Source organism: Pristiophorus japonicus, chromosome 8 (assembly GCF_044704955.1).
Source record: "Pristiophorus japonicus isolate sPriJap1 chromosome 8, sPriJap1.hap1, whole genome shotgun sequence".
Classification (NCBI taxonomy): Eukaryota; Metazoa; Chordata; class Chondrichthyes; family Pristiophoridae; genus Pristiophorus; species Pristiophorus japonicus.
Genome location: NC_091984.1, coordinates 190,877,473 through 190,892,320, shown reverse-complemented (window position 1 = coordinate 190,892,320; position 14,848 = coordinate 190,877,473). Strand labels below are relative to the sequence as shown.

Sequence of the window (14,848 nt, the reverse complement as noted above, 5' to 3'; positions counted from 1 at the left end):
TCAGTTGAGCTGTAGCAATTGTGCTACAATGGCAAACCAGCCTCCCCTCTCCACACCTTGGCTAAGAAGGGTAGCAAAACATCTGTATATAGAGCAAGATTTTGAGCGCTCAGGAGAAGGAAGAACGAAAACAGCAACAAAAAAACAATTTTGAAAATTCTGCTTTCTGCCCTCCAATTTAAAAAAAGAATTCATGGGTTATGATAAGTCTTCATTTGGTAACATCCCTCCTTCTCCAAATGACAGTCAATATTCAACTCTGCCAGCATGACTCTTTTTTATAAAGATTTTCACCATACACGGCAGGAATACTAATGCTGCTACCCAAATGTCATTTGTAGCATTATTAGTGTAGCATTAACCCTATACCAAAAATCTGAACAATTCCACTCATTCTCTCCAACCTATTTTTAATCCATCAAATTTGACTGTTCATCAAACTACTATAACCTAATATCGCCTATAATCTTTTCCCCTCTTCTAAACTCCTTGTTCCTAGCTTGCACTTTTTAAAATTAAAATCAATTTAAAAAAGTGTTTTCGTTGGCCAAACAATTGCTGAGGCTATTTTTCATCCAAACACATTCTGGATGTGGTTGCATCAGACATGTTAAAAACCCAAGAACATTCACTGGTGACAAATACAAGTTTATGCACGAACAAAACATATCCACTTCTAGGTTTTAAATAAAAAAAGAGTTGCAATACACAAACCCACAATAGCCTGTTTCTATGCTGTATTCTATGTACAATGTTGGTATCCAGAGGTCCCAAATTTTAGCGATAGATACCAATTGGACATTTATTCAAGGATGGCAGTTTCGTTGAAAGAAGCAGTGGGAAATGGACTTGAGGAAATTTGGTAGGATTACCACTTGGGAATTAGTATGAAACGGGCACTTTGTACTATTGTGGTACTTCTTTGGAGAACAGAGTTATGTGCATATTGCAAGGAATCAAGTTTTTGCTAGAGCAATAAAATATATTGAGAGTAAACTTCAATAATTCAGCTTACTCCAATACATGTATAGTACATGCAGTGATAGTTTAAGTTCAATAACCCATGGTTAAATTTGGTTTTGAACTCTGGCAATTTTGCACCCTTCCTCCTTTCTGTAAAGGAAATAAGTATTTAATAATAACATACTTTTCAAAATGATTCACTAAAATGTCTTGCTTCAGCCCCTGCACATCAGGACCATATTGTGTGTCTTGAATTATTTTCGGTTCTTGGATCTTGCAGTTCACCCAACACACCTATGGAGAAGAGAAGCCCCTTTTAAAAAAAAATGCAAATGCAGCTCATGACCCAATTCTAACAAAACAGAATGTTCAGTGCAGCAGCACAGAATCAAGTGTACACTAATTTTGAAACTGCCAGTCGCTTCCAACATCCCTTTATATCCTTCATTTATTTAACCACTGGAATAGCATTTTGGTATTAATTTAATGCAGATAGTAATCCCAGATGTCGAACACAATTTTAATACAGTACATGCACATTTTAAACAGTGGTGGTCTCTGTAAACCTTCCTTCCCTTTTGTATCAGATTAAAACATTTTCAAAAGTGAAATGGACAGAACAGAGAATGAAACAAAACCAGTTCTCCCACATGCTGGTAGTAATGAATTTTTCCTCCTCCCATTTTTTTAGGTCATTTGATTTAACACTCTATTCAGTTCTAATCATAACTGCATTTGGAATGCAGACTTGCTGGTTGTTAAAAATTAAAGGCAATACAACTTTTTTGTACTTATCAGCTCAGCATTAACAGTACATGACGAGGTATATAAGCCACAAGATATAGTTATATTGTTAAAGGGTCAGGGAAGAAAGGAATACAGCAGAGCACCATACATACATACAGCGGTGCTATGGATCCTGCCTTATTAGAGATTTTGAAAGTTAAGAATGGTAGAATTAGGTACAATTATTTTGATTGTGCCCTCCCCCACCACCAACCCCACCAAAAAGTTTGAAGAATAAGTTTCAGCTTAAGTTACATTGCAATCAGTTGGTAAGAACACTTGTAGAAACTTGCTTGTCCCAAAGCCAGCGCAAACTCAGATTTTGGCACTAGCACACCAAATCAGTCATTGCAACAAACATGCAGAATAATTACAACATAGTCTGCAGATTTTCAAGATTTATACAGCACAGCACTGCACCTCACTAGGTTGAATAAAAGCTCATTGAGATGTCACCATTTTTCAGTGTGCACTTGTAAAATTTGACAAAACCAACTAGTTATAAGTATCTGAAAAAGCTATTCTGCCACTATCCCTTAATCATTTTCCAAGATAAACCAATCAAAAGCAATGAAGGGAACAGAGTAGTACACTTATTAGTATACTGCACCCGTCAACACTGCAACTGGGCTTGAATTTAAGTTTAGAAATGGGGTTGAGAGAGGAGGCAGGGGAGTCTTTTGTCTTTGCAATAAGTCAGTTTGGGTAGTGTAACTAGTTTCTAGTGGATGCTATCCCCATCACAAACCTACTCGCAATTGGCCAATCTCAGTTTCCTAACAACAAAACTTCATAAAATTTGGTGGGTGTAGAAGCAAGGGGGAGAAAAGAGAACAACTTGTATTTATATAGCGCCTTTAACATAGTGAAACATCCCAAGGTGCTTCACAGGGGTATTACGAGATAAAAATTTGACACCGAGCTGCGTAAGTAGAAATTAGCGCAGTTGACCAAAAGCTTGGTCAAAGAGGTAGAAGGGACTAAAGAGAATGAAAAGAACTTGCATTTATATAGCACCTTTCACAACCTAGCACCCGTCACCACCTCAGGACATCACAAAACACTCAAATGCACTTTTGAAATGTAATGTTGCAATGTAGGGAACTGTGGCACCCAATTTTCACATAATAAGGTCCCACAAACAGCAAGGTAAATGATCAGGTATTCTGCTTTGGTGGTGATTGTTAAAGATTAAATGTTGACTAGGACACCTGAAGAACTCCTTTCTCCTCTTCGAAAAGTGCCATAGGAACTTTCATATCCAACTGGAGAGCATACAGGGCTTCAGTTTAAAGTCTCACCCAAAAGATGACACCTCCGATGGTGCAGAACTCACTCAGTATTAATTTGAAGTGTCAACCTAAATTGTCAGCCATGGCTCAGTGGGTAGCACTCTCACCTCTGAGTCAGAAGGTTGTGGTTTCAAGTCCCACTCGAGACTAGAGCATGAAAATCTAGGCTGATACTACAGTTCAGTGCTAACTGATTGCTACAGTCAGAGGTGCCACCTTTCAGATGAGACGTTAAACCGAGGCCCCATCTGCTCTCAGGTGGACATAAAAGATCCCATGGCACTACTTCGAAGAGCAGGCAAGTTATCCCTGCTGTCCTGGCCAATATTTATCCCTCAAACAAAAAATAGATTATATGGTCATTATTACATTGTTGTTCGAGTGGGCTTGCTATGTGCAAATTGGCTGTCATGTTTCCGACATTACAACAGTGACTGCACTTCCAAAGTACTTCATTGGCTGTAAAGTGCTTTGGAATGTCCTGAGGTGATGAAAGGTGACTTTCTTTTCTTTATATGTTCAAGTCTCTGGAGTGGGGCTTGAATTCATGACCTGCTGACTCAGAAATAAGAGTATGACTACTGAGCCAAGGCCAACACCTTAAAAGTCAGCAGAGTCAAACCATCTTCTACAATTTGATACAATACTGCAATACTACAATGATAGCTTCCTACAAAAGACATTTTGAAGGCTAAAGATAGTGGACTGTAAACATTGAAGCCTATGAGATTTAAGGGGCAGTGGCAGCATGGACATAAAATTAGCCAAACCAGAAAAGAGTAGTACAAACCTTTTTTTCAGACAGGCGGAAAATGTCTAGGGGTCGCTATTAGGACCACTGCCCTTTCTGATATAGACTAATGACTTGGGTGCAGAGGGCATAATTTAAACATTTACCAAAACTTGGAAATGTGCTAAATTATGATGAGGAGAGTAGCAAACTTCAGGATGATACAGACTGGTGAAATGGGTAAACACGTGGCAGATAATATTTAATGCAGAGAAATGTGAAGTGATACATTTTGGGAGGACAATGAGAAGAGGCAATATAAACTTAATGGTACAATTTTAAAAGAGGTGCAGGGAGAGGCTTGGTGGTTCAGACTTATCTTTGAAGTTAGCAGGGCAAGTTGATAAAGCTGTTAAAAAGCATACAGGATCCTTGGCTTTATAAACAGAGACAGAGTACAAAAGCAAGGAAGCTGTGCAAAACCTTTATAAATCACTGGTTAGGCCTAAACTGGAGTATTGTGCCTAATTCTGGGCACCACACTTCTGGAAGGCCTTGGATGGTGCCGAGGAAATTTAACAAAATCATAGCAGGGATGACAAATTTGAGTTATGTGAAAGACTAGAGAAGCTGGAATTGTTCTCCTTAGAGCAAAGGTTAAGGAGTGATTAACAGAGCTGGCAGGAGGATCGGTAACCAGAGAAGACAGATTTAAAGATAATTGCCAAAAGAACCAGAGGGGAAATGAGATTTTTTTTGTATGCAACGAGTTATGATCTGGAATGTACTGCCTGAAAGGATGGTAGAAGCAGATTCAATAGTAATTTTTAAAAAGAGAATTGGATATATACTTAAAAAGACAAAATCTGCAGGGCTATGGGCAAAGAGCAGGGCAAAAGGACCAATTGGATAACACTTTCAAAGAGCCGGCACAGACAGAATGAGATGAATGGCCTCCTTCTGTGCTGTAAGATTCTATGATTCTTTCATTACTGCACAAAATCTAATTAGTTGTTTGCAATAGGCATATTTCTATGAATAAACAGAATTTTAAACATTAAATATAACTTTTAGCTTGCCGAGGACATTATTTGAATAGTAATTCTGCAAAATAGGAAGCTGGAAATGCAACTTTCTTGAATTTAATTTTATGTATGTTCATCTGGTCAATATTCTAAATAGGCAAGAACCAGTTTAAAAAGTAGGAAATGTTTTCAGTAGAATTCCAAAGAGCTTTTTTTGCCATATTAAAAATAAGACACCTGCAGAGTCCTGGTTTGAAGGAAATTTCCTGGATCAAAAATATTGCAGCTCTTTTAAAAACATTTGCAGTCCAGAATGGATGAGTTATCTTCAAATTAGTCTTTAACTAATAAATCCAATATACTGCTGCAAGCAATCGGTACTTAAAAGGAATTTAAATTTGCCAAGAAACAAATTTGATCAATAACCTCCAATCTAGCTACTAACTGGTTCTATTCAAGATCACAAATCTATACAAGACAGCACAGAAAACAACAAAACCTATTGCATCTCACTTAGGAATCCCAGGTTTCTGGCCAATAGTTACATGTTTTTATTAAAAATGCTTAAGAGTCATAGCTCATGAGAGACACTTGGGGCTAAACATTCACCTTCATTTTCGGCGGGTTTTCAGCGATTTTCTCGACGGTACAGCTGTTTTTGCGAGAGAAACCGCCCGGCGAAAGTTTCCCCCTCAGTTTTTTTTTTAATAAATGGTACCACCCAAATCTCAAAATGCCTGCCGGGACCAAACCGCCGACGTGCATCGCTGAGAAAATGGTCAGGGCATAAGTTTGGCCTCGACGGAAGCCCATCCAGATCGCCGAGGGAACCGCCCTGTGAAAGCTGCTTAAACAGGGCGGTAGGTGAGTACTCTGCAAAGAAAGGTAAGTTAAAGGTTCTTCATATTTTTTTTTAATTGTAAAATGACGATTAGCTTTAAAATGTCTTGGGAATATTTTTTAATTATTTTTTTTTTAATTACATTTTTTTAATTTTCCCCCCCTCCCTAGGCCCAACCGCAGCCTCGGATTAAATTTAAAAAAAATTAAGAACTGCCCATTTTACTCAGTTTCTTTAATTGCTGAGAAATGGTGCAAGATCCATTTTCTCGTCGGGCGATTATTTTTAAATTAATAATGGAAATTTTCGCCAGCGTTACTTGCAAAACGTTAGTGTTTTTCTGGGCGGGCAATCCGGCATTGAGGGGCTCTCGGGAAAGTCTAGCCCTTTAAGTATTAAGAGTTGGATATGCTTTTAACATATGGTGGAATTACTGCAGAATGCGACATATCAAGCAAGGCACAACCAACTGGTTCTGCAGCACAACATTACACAAAGCTGTAGTTCATCTAGCTTACAAACCATAGGAAAAACCCTTCTACATCTCAAACCAATCCTCTGCCATACTGCCTGATAATCGGAGATAGAACCATAGCCCTGTAATTCGTTTTCCTTCAAGTATTTATTCAATTCTTTTTTGAATGTTACTATTGAATCTGCCTTCACCACCCTTTCAGTGCATCACAACAGTGTAAAAAAAGTTTCCTTGTGTCACCTGATTTCTTTTGCCAATCATCTCAAATCTGTGTCCTCTACCAACTCTTCTGCCATGAGAAACAGGTCCTCCTTATTTATTCTTATCAAATCCCATGATTTTGGATATCTCTACCAAATTTCTGCTTAACCTTCTCTGCTCCAAGGAGAACAATCCCAGCTTCTGTCTCTCCACATAACTGAAGTCCCTTATCCCTGGTACCATTCAAGTAATTCTCTTCTGCACCCTCTCCAAGGTCTTGACACCCTCCCTAACGTGTAGTGCCCAAAATTGAACACAATACTCCAGCTGGCGACTTAACCAGTGTTTTATAAATATTTAGCATAATCACCTTGCTTTTTTGTACTCTATTCCTCTATTAATAACGGCAGGGATCCCATGTTTTAAAAAAAACATCCTTCTCAACTTGTCTTATCACCTTCAAAGATGTGTATACATACACCCCCGCATCTCTGTGTTCCTGCATCCACTTTTAAACTATACTATTTAGTTCATATAACCTCTCATTCTTCCTACCAAAATGTATCACTTTACACTTCTTATTAAATTTAATCTGCCATGTGTCTGTCCATTTTACCAGTCTGTTTATGTCCTCCTGAAGTCTGTTACTATCTTCCTCATTTCCAATATTTTCAAGTTTTGCTTCATCTGTAAACTTATGCCCTGCTACTGAAGTCCAGGTCATTAATGTATATATGAAAAAGAGCAGTGGTCCCATCACCAACCCCTGGGGAACATCACTGTATACTTCCCCCTCGTCTGAAAAACAACCATTCACCACTGCTTTCTGTCCCTTAGCCAATTTTGCATCCATGTGCCACTGCCCCTTTAATCCCATGAGTTTTAATTTTGCTAACAAGTATATTATATGGTACTTTGTCAAACATGTTTTGAAAGTCCATATACACCAACTACACTACTCGTCAACCCTCTCCGTTACTTCAAAGAACGCAATCAAATTAGTCAAACGCTATTTTAGTTTAACAAATCTGTGCTGAATTTCATTTATTATTCACAATTTTCCAAATGCCAATTAATTTTATCCCGGATTAATGTTTCTAAAAATGTCCCTATGACAGACGATAGGCTGACAGGCCTTTAGTTGCTGGGTTTACCCCTCTGCTCTTTTTTGGGCAATAAGGTGGCAGATGGCATACGTGAAGAGCTGAGGTTATTCACTTTGGTAGGAATATTAGAAAAACAGAATATTTTTTAAATGGCAAGAAACTATTGCATGTGGGACCTGAGAGAGATATAGGTGTCCTCGTACAGGAAACATAAAGGTTAGCATGCAGGTACAACAAGCAATTAAGGCGGCAAATGGCATGTTGGCCTTTATTGCAAGCGAGGTTGGAGTACAAGAGTAAGGAAGTCTAAAATTGTACGGGGCTTTGGCGAGACCACACCTGGAATACTGTGCAGAGTTTTGGTCTCCTTATTTGAGAAAGAACACAAAGGTGGTGCAACAAAGATTCACTAGATTGATCCCTGGGATGAGGGAATTGTCCTATGAGGAGAGATTGAGTGGATTGGGCCTATACTCTCTGGAGTTTAGAAGAATGAGAGGTGATCGCATTGAAACATACAAGATACTGAGAGGGATCGACAGGGTAGATGCTGAGAGGTTGCTTCCCTGGGTTGGAGAGTCGAGAACTTGGGGCATAGTCTCAGGATAAGAGGTCGGCCATTTCAGACTGAGATGAGGAGGAATTTCTTCACTCAGGGTTGTGAATCTTTGGAATTCTCTACCGCAAAGGGCTGTGGATGCTGAGTCCTTGAATATATTCAAGGCTGAGATAGATAAGATTTTTGGATGCTAGGTGAACCAAAGGATATGGAGATCGGACGGGAAAGTGGAGTTGAGGTTGAAGATCTTCTGGAATGGCGGAGCAGGCTCGAAGGGCTGTACGGCCTACTCCTGCTCCCAATTCTTGTGTTATGTTTAAACAGGGGTGTAATATTTGCAATCCTCCAGTCCTCTGGCACTACACCAATTTCCAAAGAGGATCGGAAGATTGTGGGCACAGCCTCTGCAATTTCCACCTTAAGCTCAGTAACCTAGGATACATCCCATCCAGACCTGGTGACTTTTCTACTTTGAGGAATGCCAACCTTTCAAGTACATCATGCTGATCTATTTTCATATTTTCATCGTATCCAATATTGCTACTGCCTCCTGTTTTACTGCTGCATTGCATCTGTCTTCACCAGTGAAGAGGGTGCTGGCAAAGTGCTTGTTTAGTACCTCAGCCATGCCTACGACCTCCACAAGAATATCTCCTGTTTGGTCCTTAATCTGCCCCACCTTTCCTTTGACTACCCCTTTGCTATTTATGTTTGTAGAAGGCTTCTGGGTTCCGTTTTATATTAGCCGCTAATCTATTCTCTTACTTCTTTTTTAGGTCTCCTCTGTACTTTCTATATTCAGCTTGGTTCTCTACTGTATTATGAACCTTATGATTATCACAAGCCTCCTTTTCCTGTCTCATTTTAACCTCTATATCTTTAGTCATTCAGAGAGCTCTAGCTTTGGATGCCCTTGCTTTTCCCCTCGGAGTAATTTGTCTAATTTGTACCCGATCCATCTCTTTAAAGGCATGCCATTGTTCAATTACCGCTTTGACTATCAATCCACCTCGGCCAGATCTCTTCAACTCACTAAAGTTAGTCCTCCTCCAGTTAAGTATTTTTAAGCTTGATTGTACCTTGTCCTATTCTATAACTATTCTAAATCTGATATCATGATCACAGTTCCCCAAATGCCCTTGCACTGAAACATGCTCCACTTCATTCTGCAGCACTGAAACACTACCGTCCTCGCTGATCTGGAAACACACTGACCAAGATCTCGTGCACATTTCAGGAATTCCTCCCTCTCTTTGCCCTTTACAATGTTACTATCGCAGTCTTTATTAGGATAATTAAAGTCCTCTATTACTACTCTATAGTTCTTGCTTCTTTCTGTAATTTTCCTGCAAATTTGCTCCTCTATCTCCTTCCCACTATTTTGTAATCGATAGTATAACACCCCAGTGTAATAGATCCTCTACTGTTCTAGTTCTAACCAAATAAACATGGTCTTTGACTCCTCTATTACATTCTCCCTCTCCATGCTAGAATATTTTCTTTGATCAATACTGTCATATCCCCTCCTTTTTTCCTTCACTATCTTTCTTGAATACCTTACAGCCAGGAATACAGTATTAAGTTCTCAACCCTGCCCTTCTGAGCCAGGTCTCTGTTATTGCCATGACATCATAGTCCCTTGTGGCGACTTAGGCCTGCAGCTCACCAACCTTATTTCCCACGCTCCGTGCATTTACGTACATGCACTCCAAACCCGTCTTCAACTGTTTCGCATTTGCCCCGTCTGATCCCTCCTATTTCAGAACTATTGTTTACTCTAGTGCTTTTTGTCTCTCCCAGTCCTCTGCACCTTGTTTCGCCTCTGAAACATTTCATCCTGGTGCCCATGCCCCTGCCAAATGAGTTTAAAACCTGCCCCACAGTACAAGTTAACCCTCCCAGGAGGGCATTGGTCGCAGTTCTGTTGAGATGCAACCCATCCACCTTTGAACAGGTGTTTCATGCCCTAGAACTGGTCCCAATGCACCAAGAATCTGAAGCCCTTCCTCCTGCACCATTTCTCCAGCCACGCATGAACCTATTTTATCCTACTATTCCTATACTCATTTGCGTGAGGCACCGAGAGTAATCCAGATAGTACTACCTTTAAGGTCCTGCTTTTTAAAACTTCCTCCCTAGCTCCTGAAACTCTGACTGCAGGACCTCAATACTTTTTCTTCCTGGGTTATTGGTTCCCACATGGACCAGGATTTCTGACTGTTTCTCTTCTCCCTTCAAAATGTTTTGCACCTTCTGTGACATCCTTTACCCTGGCACCAGGAAGGCAAAGGACCATGTGGTACTCACGTCAGCAGTTGTAGAAACGCCCATCTATCCCCGACTATTGAATCCCCTATTACCACTGCATTTCTATACTTTGTCCTCCTGTAATTTGTTACAGTCCTCCTCAGTATTGACTAGCCCCCCACCCTGCAATTTGGCATCATCTGTAAATTTAAAAATTGTATTTTTGATTCCAAAGTCTAAATCGTTAATATAAATTGTTAACAACAGTGGTCCCAGCATTGATCCTTATGGAAGACCACTACCCACCTTCTGTCACTGTGAATAGCTACCTTTTACACCCCTACTCTCTCTGCTTTCTGTCCTAAAGCCAGCTAGCTATCCATTCTGCGACTTGTCCCCTGACTCTGCATTCTCTGACAGTCTATTGTGGGCAACCTTATCGAAGGCCTTTTAAAAATCTAGATAAATTACATCTTCTGCATTACTATTGTCTACTCGGTTACCTCTTCCAAAAATTCAATGAGGTTGATCAAACAAGACTTTCCCTTTTGAAATCCATGCTGTCGATTCATTATTATATTTTTGGTTTCTAGATGTTCTTCTATTTTCTCCTTCAATAGGGTTTCCATTATTTTTCCAACCACCGTGTTAAGCTGACTGGTCTATAATTCTCTGGACATGTTCTATTCCCCTTCTTTAATTATAGGTATTATGTTAGCTATCCACTCGTCCTCTAACACTACACCTTTTTCTAATAAATTAAATATATGCAGTAATGTCTCAGCTATCTCTTCCCTAGATTCTTTTGTAATGCATGGATGCAATCCATCCGGACCAGGGGTTTGATTAGTTTATTTAATATATCCCCTCTTTTTATAGTAAATGCACCGATCTCATTACTAATCTCATCATTCAATGACATGTCCACACTCATCAACAACAAGTGCGAGGAGCTCATGGACTTTTGTCTCTCAAAGATCCAGACCATCCGATCAGCTACCACTACGAGTTCCCTTCCTTCTCCTAACCCACCGGGCCAAACTTCCTGAGGCTCCCACCTGCCCTAGCCCTAAATTCGCATCTTTCTCTAGTTTCTCTTATCTCCCCTCTTGACCTCTCCAAGCTCATATTGTCCATGAGACCCATGTCCTGCTCCCTTGACCCAATTCCCACTAAACTGCTGACTACCCAACTTCCTTTTTTGGCTCCCATGTTAACCGACATTATTAATGGTTCTCTCTCCTCGGGTACTGTTCCCCTCTTCTCAAACCTGCGGTCATCACCCCTCTCCTCAAAAAAAAAACAACCCTTGACCCCACTTTGCTTGCTAGCTACCTTACCATCTCCAACCTCCCTTTCCTGTCCAAAGTTACGATGTTAAAGGCGCTATATAAATACAAGTTGTTGTTGGTCAATCTCCCTGTAAATACTGAAGCAAAATAATTATTTAATATTTATGCCATCTCTATCGTTGTACTTCAACTCCATTACCTCCATATCCCTCAATACCCTTACCCAACAGAAAAAAATCTAGCGATCTCATTCTTGACAGTTCCAATTATTCCAGCATCCACACCCTTTTGGGGAAAGAGAATTCCAGATTTCTATGGCACTTTGTGGAAAAAGTGCTTCTTGATTTCCCTCCTAAATGACCGAGCACTAATTTTAAGATTACGTCCCCTCGTTCTTGATTTCTCCAGCAGAGCAAATAGTTTCATTGTATCTACCCTCTCAAATTTAAACACTTAGGTCATATCACCCTCAATCTTCTATACTAAAAACAGAATGCAAGCCAAGATTATGCAACCGACTTAATTAAAACCTCAACATGTTTGTAGAAGAGCTACAACATTGTCTTATTTGCATGCATACCCCAGTAAAGAAGCACTGTTTTGCTGTTCTTCATAATGGAGGCTTGTTGGTCAGTGCTGATACCTTGACAAACGTAGGTCCCCTGCAGTCAGAATCAGGGGAAGTCATAACGGGGAACAAAGAAATGGCAGACCAATTGAACAAGTACTTTGGTCCGGTATTCACTAAGGAGGACACAAACAACCTTCCGGATATAACAGGGGTCAGAGGGTCTAGTAAGGAGGAGGAACTGAGGGAAATCCTTATTAGTCGGGAAATTGTGTTGGGGAAATTGATGGGATTGAAGGCCGATAAATCCCCAGGGCCTGATGGACTGCATCCCAGAGTACTTAAGGAGGTGGCCTTGGAAATAGCAGATGCATTGACAGTCATTTTCCAACATTCCATTGACTCTGGATCAGTTCCTATCGAGTGGAGGGTAGCCAATGTAACCCCACTTTTTAAAAAAGGAGGGAGAGAGAAAACAGGGAATTATAGACTGGTCAGCCTGACATCGGTAGTGGGTAAAATGATGGAATCAATTATTAAGGATGTCATAGCAGTGCACTTGGAAAGAGGTGACATGATAGGTCCAAGTCAGCATGGATTTGTGAAAGGGAAATCATGCTCGACAAATCTTCTGGAATTTTTTGCGGATATTTCCAGTAGAGTGGACAAGGGAGAACCAGTTGATGTGGTATATTTGGACTTTCAGAAGGCTTTCGACAAGATCCCACACAAGAGATTAATGTGCAAAGTTAAAGCACATGGGATTGGGGGTAGTGTGCTGACATGGATTGAGAACTGGTTGTCAGACAGGAAGCAAAGAGTAGGAGTAAATGGGGACTTTTCAGAATGGCAGGCAGTGACTAGTGGGGTACCGCAAGGTTCTGTGCTGGGGCCCCAGCTGTTTACACTGTACATTAATGATTTAGACGAGGGGATTAAATGTAGTATCTCCAAATTTGCGGATGCCACTAAGTTGGGTGGCAGTGTGAGCTGCGAGGAGGATGCTGTGAGGCTGCAGAGCGACTTGGATAGGTTAGGTGAGTGGGAAAATGCATGGCAGATGGAGTATAATGTGGATAAATGTGAGGTTATCCACTTTGGTGGTAAAAACAGAGAGACAGACTATTATCTGAATGGTGACAGATTAGGAAAAGGGGGGGTGCAACGAGACCTGGGTGTCATGGTACATCAGTCATTGAAGGTTGGCATGCAGGTACAGCAGGCGGTCAAGAAAGCAAATGGCTTGTTGGCCTTCATAGCGAGGGGATTTGAGTACAGGGGCAGGGAGGTGTTGCTACAGTTGTACAGGGCCTTGGTGAGGCCACACCTGGAGTATTGTGTACAGTTTTGGTCTCCTAACCTGAGGAAGGACATTCTTGCTATTGAGGGAGTGCAGCGAAGGTTCACCAGACTGATTCCCGGGATGGCGGGACTGACCTATCAAGAAAGACTGGATCAACTGGGCTTGTATTCACTGGAGTTCAGAAGAATGAGAGGGGACCTCATAGAAACGTTTAAAATTCTGATGGGTTTAGACAGGTTAGATGCAGGAAAAATGTTCCCAATGTTGGGAAGTCCAGAACCAGGGGTCACAGTCAAAGGATAAGGGGTAAGCCATTTAGGACCGAGATGAGGAGAAACTTCTTCACCCAGAGAGTGGTGAACCTGTGGAATTCTCTACCACAGAAAGTTGTTGAGGCCAATTCACTAAATATATTCAAAAAGGAGTTAGATGAAGTCCTTACTGCTGGGGGGATCAAGGGGTATGGCGAGAAAGCAGGAATGGGGTACTGAAGTTGCATGTTCAGCCATGAACTCATTGAATGGCGGTGCAGGCTGGAAGGGCTGAATGGCCTGCTCCTGCACCTATTTTCTATGTTTCTATGAATCTTGGGGAAGCGAAAAATTGGCCGATTGTAAACAGAATACCCTTGTATAACTACAGCACAACTAATCTAAACTACAAGAAAAAAGTGGAGGGATTTCTATATGACAACTTGCATTTGTACAGCGCCTTTAATGTAGTAATACATCCCAAGGAGCTTCACAGGATGTTAGCAAACAAAATTTGATAATGGAGTTACATAAGGAGATAATAGGGCAGGTGACCAAAAGCTCAGTCAAAGGAGGTTTTAAGGAGCGTCTTAAAGGAGGAAAGACAGGTCGAGAGCCAAAGAGATTTAGGGAGGGAATTCTAGAGCTTGGAGCCATGCAGCTGAAGGCATGGCCACCGTTGGTAGAGTCATGAAAATTAGAGATGAGCAGCAGGCCAAAATTAGAGGAGTTGAGATTCTTGTAGGGTTGCAGGAGGAGGTTAAAGAGATACAGAGGCAAGGCGATAGAGGGATTTGAAAACAAGAGAATATTTTACAATTGCAGCTTTGCCGGACCGGGAGCCAATGTAGAGCACTGGAGTGATAGATGAACGGGGCTTGGTGCAAGTTAGGATATGGGCAGCAGAGGTTTTGATGAGCTCAAGTTTACGGAGGGTGCAAGGTGAGAGAGGCTGGCCAGGAGAGCATTGGAATAGAGAAGTCTAGAGGTAACAACAGCATGGATGATCGTTTCAGCAGCAGATGATATGAGGTTAGGCAATACTACAGAAGTGGAATTGGGGAATTTGGTAATGGAGAGGATATGGGATTGGAAGTGCAGACCCAGGACAAATAGGACGCCAAATTTGCAAATAATCTGAGTGGCCAGGAAGAGGGATGGAATCAGTGGCGAAGGAACTAAGTTTGTGGTGGGGACCGAAGACAATGG

General features: G+C 41.0%; 1 protein-coding gene across 6 annotated transcripts in view; it reads right to left on the bottom strand.

Moving 5' to 3' along the window:
• The window catches only part of taok3a (TAO kinase 3a), a 207,590-nt gene that overhangs the window by 114,125 nt on the left and 78,617 nt on the right, over positions 1-14,848 (bottom strand). For 5 of the 6 annotated variants that reach the window (XM_070887693.1, XM_070887690.1, XM_070887689.1 and 2 more), the window contains exon 2: positions 1,148-1,257. The exons of the other annotated variant lie outside the window; for it this stretch is intronic. The gene's annotated coding sequence lies outside the window, so the exon portion shown is untranslated. The remainder of the gene's footprint in view (positions 1-1,147; positions 1,258-14,848) is intronic. 6 annotated transcript variants of the gene reach the window in all.